We start from the raw sequence: 4317 nt of genomic DNA on the forward strand, positions 1-4317 counted from the left end.
AGCAGTGCTGAGTGCAGGCAGCTCCTGATCTGGTAAACAACGTTGCATCTACTTATGTCAGCAAGGCATTTTTGCAGTATCTCAGCAAATGACAGCCATAGCTCAGCTTCCATGCTTCTACTGCACATAATGCCCTGACTGTGCAATGTGTGGAGGAGGGGATGGAAAAATCCAATTGTCCTGTGTATGTATTTAAGAAGCCATCTAGTCTAGTAGTTAATACTGAAGCTAATGAGATATGATTGTATATACTGAAGCAAGACTGTTTGTCCATTCATTTGCATCATGTTTTAATCATACTGTATGTGGTTCCAGAGGCAAACGCCAAGAATGTGGAAGAAATGTTGACTGTTGTACATGATGTATACCGTGACTTTAGCTATTGCTTTACGGTCCATTACACTTCGTCCAAGTTGCAGAAATAACATGCCACTTCAGTAGATCAAAGTGGAGGCACTGACACAAGGTGGAATTTCATCCTGTGTATGCTTGAGCTGATGTTTTAACAAGATAATACCATAAATAAGCACTCAGTGATGCAGCATGAGGATTCAGGGAAAGGAGGGTAAGTTGTGGGCAGTAATCTGCCAATGACATTACCTAAACTAAGTCTATCTTAAAGTCTTTCTACCCTCCAGATAACAACGAAGGAAACAAAGTAAGTTATGAGCCATAGTAATACTGGTCTTAACTGGATCATCCCCCTTATTTTCTTACAGGAGGGAAAAAAGAAAGCACCATATGTCCAGCCTGAGAAGGCAGTTGATAAGATTGCTGTTGCTGCAGTACACTTGGGAGACAGTTTGTTAGGGACCCATCCTTACAATGAAGAGTCAGGAGTGCATCTTCACTATAATCACAGAGACTTGATCACAGACCTTACTCTTCAGCCAAAGAATGAAATCAGCCTGGACCAATAAAAGCAAAATCGAGGCTATCATCTACTGAATTGGAGGGAAAATGAAGGACACTGACTAAGGAGCAGGGAGTGACCAAATTTCATTTTAGTTGAGTGTTATCTCACTTTGTCACTACTAATGATGTATGCAGAGAGAAACAGTAACAGCCTGTCAATGCTTACATCTTAATCACACTGTATTTACATAAAATATGGAGTAAATTAATCTATGACAAGCAAAAACATAGTATAGAAATTACTGGTTTGTCTGTTTTCATGGTGCCTGCTTCCATTATGAAATTTTTCTACTGTGTTTATAGATACTACTAGCCATCCAGAAGGATGAAGCACCCATATCTCTAAAATAAGCTTTTTGTTTCCTGATGCAAACGTGGTTTTTGGAAGTTTCAGAAACATGCTTTCTGCAGCCGAAACTGGAAGGGTGTACAGCTATGTTTTCTTAATGTATCTTCAGTCAACACTGAATGCTGTGGAGTTCGGCATCATTCCCATTATTTCACTTATGCTTAGCCTCATTTGAATTGATTTCATGCACCTCTTCTAAACTGCAGATTAGGGTAGACCAAGTTGTCCTGTCTAACCTTGCTTAACTGACATGAAGTTATCCGTGTCACTGAGATGATGGTTGAGCCAGCTGTCAATATCTGCCTAAAGAACAGTGTTTATACTGCAGGTGTGATAGAAAAAATGCTATCCACTGCCTAGCACAGCCAATATTTTAACAACTGCTCTTCATTAGTAAGCATGGAGCAGAGCTCATGCTAATAAATGCTGCTGTGCTAACAACTTGGTTCTGTAGCTTCGTCTGTATTAGCAGGTAGGAGATTCCAGTATAGCAGGTCTATAGAGCACATGAGACTGTGCTGGAGACTCAACATCCGCACTATGTGTGTTTTTTGAGTTCTGCTCCAGACTAGCTCTTGTCTGTCCTGTTGGATGGAATGCTCATTAATGGCTGGGGTGTATTAGCTGCGTTCTCAGACTGAATCTTCTGTTTCATCTTTATTTGAAAGGAATCCAGTTAATGAGCTCTGAGACTGCTCTGCAGGGCAAGCCAAAGCACAGTAAGCAAGGATGATCAGCAGACTTGATCCAGGACTGTAATTCTGGCTCAAGCTACTTACCTTCTGACCATACGGCGGCAGACAGAATCAAGTGTGGTGATGCCTTGAGAAGGGTTAAGAGGTAGTGGAAAAGATGCAAGGAAGGACAAAGGAGAAGAGGAAAAGTTGTGTAACTTGCTCGGAGAGGTCGGTAACCCTCACTCATCAAGATTAGACTGATTTTAGGCCAATTTGAGGCTATGGCACAGCCAGATTCCTAGCAAGATATTTGCTAGTATATAGCAAGTATAAGATTCAGTTAAGGATCTTTTATGGGGAACTTAAGGTTTGAACTTACTGTTACTCCAATAGTTAAGGTAGGTTTTATAGTTGAAAATCTGAAAAGGAGGAGCCCTAAATCAGTAATTCTCTTGTACGTGCTACTGCAACTCCTGAGACCTTCCATAGTCCCCCTACTGACCGTATTCCTTTGGGTATTGTAGCTCCAGGAGGACAAAAGAAGTCCATGTATTGTTGAACTAAAGTGGATTTAAACAGGAATATTGTGGAGAAAGTGCTACTAAGAATGGCTGTTGCTTGTCTCCACCATGTCTGACAGTCCTTTTCCGTTTCCTCAGGCAGGACCTCCTTGCTATTATTTTCTACACAACTACCTAATTTCAACTACCCAGTATTATTTAATTTCCAAGTAGCCATTTAGACATAGCATGTTACAGGGCATACGATGTGTCTTTCTGTACCATGAGACAGCAACAGATCTGCACAATGACCCTCAAAGTGCATTAACAACTTCAGTTCTTGGCTTTCTGCTCTAAGGGGGGCATTGGTCTGCCAGTGGAAGCTCTTGGCATTATAGGCCATGTCTTCAGAGTTCCTAAGTTTAAACCAATGCTTATGTGATTCTCATCAGGCTCTTCCGTATCCCAATTTTATTCTCTCTATCACTTCAAAGTGTATTACTGAAATGAAAAGATTTGGGTAACTGCTTTTGCTTCTGCAAAAAAAGAAAATAAAATACTTGGTCTACCTAATTATTTTAAAGTAGAGTACAGAGCAAATGGCAGTTGCAGCAACTAACCTTTGTATAGCGCTCCCTAAAATGAACTCTGCCCTTTGCTACTGTCGAGTTTGGTTGTTTGTCTCTGTTTTTTCCTTTTTCCTGGCATATAGCCTGTGTCCAGCCTAGTTTCTCTTCTGAGGTCCTTTATTAAAAGGATATTTGAAAAGACAACTGATAGACCAGTTTAATAAAACAGTTAAGATAAAGGAATGGTGCCTGCTTTTATTTCTTCCAACAAAGTGGTTAATTTGTGGAAGAAAGTTTTTTATCTTACCTTGCTAAGAGTTTCACGTGTTACTTTCTAGCTGCAATTTGACAAGTGAGCATGGATACTTTGTAAATACAGGTGGCTTCCTTTGTTTCTGAAATCCAAAATCTTCAGACTCTTGAAGGTAAAGGTGTAGGGGTTTTTTACTGTTAGATGGTACGCATTCAGATGATGATAGCACTAGTTTACGAGATGTACCAGTTGATGTTTAAAACAGATTTTAAAAATATATTAGTATTTTTAAATCCTATAATACAGCTTCCCAGACACACTACTAGGGGACAGAACACCAAAATACATGGAGAGTGCAGTAAAGGAATACCAGGTTTCATGAGCAAGATGTGAAGTGTTTGATTTTTATCTTTTTTTTGTTGCTGTTGACATCTGTTTAAACTCCTTTTTTTCAGATTGTGACTTCTAGTGCTACTCGAGCTTTCTAGAACAAATACGAAATATTTAACTTGCCCGGTTCACTCTGTTAGCTTTAATGTCATAGTGTTCAGAATTGCTAGACAAAAATGTATTTCCTGATTGATGGCTGGTGAAGACAACCTTTTATGCAAAAGTCCCTGTATTTGTAAAATTTTTAAGTGTATATTATAGGAATATGAATTACTTCTTGACAGGAAGCCAGATCGGGTAATTCTGTTACTGCTTCTGACGGGAACAGGCCTGACGTGGGAACCCACTGAAATAGTTATCGAACAGGGCAAAAAAACGGTGGAAAAACGCCGCTTACCAGCCCCTTCCTCTCAGCCCGGCGGGCTCCAGCCCCACCCCGCCCTCAGGGCCGCCCCCACTTACCGCCCACGGCTCTGTGAGGGGCCGCCGCGCCGCCCCCGTCTCCCCGCCGAGGGAGGGAAATGGCGCCCACAGCAGCCTCCTGGCGCCGGCAGGGGGAGCCGGCGGCCCCGCCCGCCCCTCCCCTCCTGCGGACGGCGGTGTGCGCGGCCGGGCCCGGCACAGGCGGGAGGCGGGGCGGCCGCCCGCCCGCCCGCTCTCTCTG

General features: G+C 42.3%; 1 long non-coding RNA gene across 3 annotated transcripts in view; it reads right to left on the reverse strand.

Annotated features, from left to right (window-relative positions):
- LOC134521309 (uncharacterized) overlaps nucleotides 1-4202 on the reverse strand; it is a 44217-nt gene extending 40015 nt beyond the window's left edge. For all 3 annotated transcript variants that reach the window (XR_010072712.1, XR_010072710.1, XR_010072711.1), the window contains exon 1: nucleotides 4116-4202. This is a non-coding gene — a long non-coding RNA (uncharacterized LOC134521309). The remainder of the gene's footprint in view (nucleotides 1-4115) is intronic.
- Between the last annotated feature and the right edge of the window lie 115 nt (nucleotides 4203-4317).

The sequence above is a fragment of the Chroicocephalus ridibundus genome, chromosome 10, assembly GCF_963924245.1.
Source record: "Chroicocephalus ridibundus chromosome 10, bChrRid1.1, whole genome shotgun sequence".
NCBI classification, from domain to species: domain Eukaryota; kingdom Metazoa; phylum Chordata; class Aves; order Charadriiformes; family Laridae; genus Chroicocephalus; species Chroicocephalus ridibundus.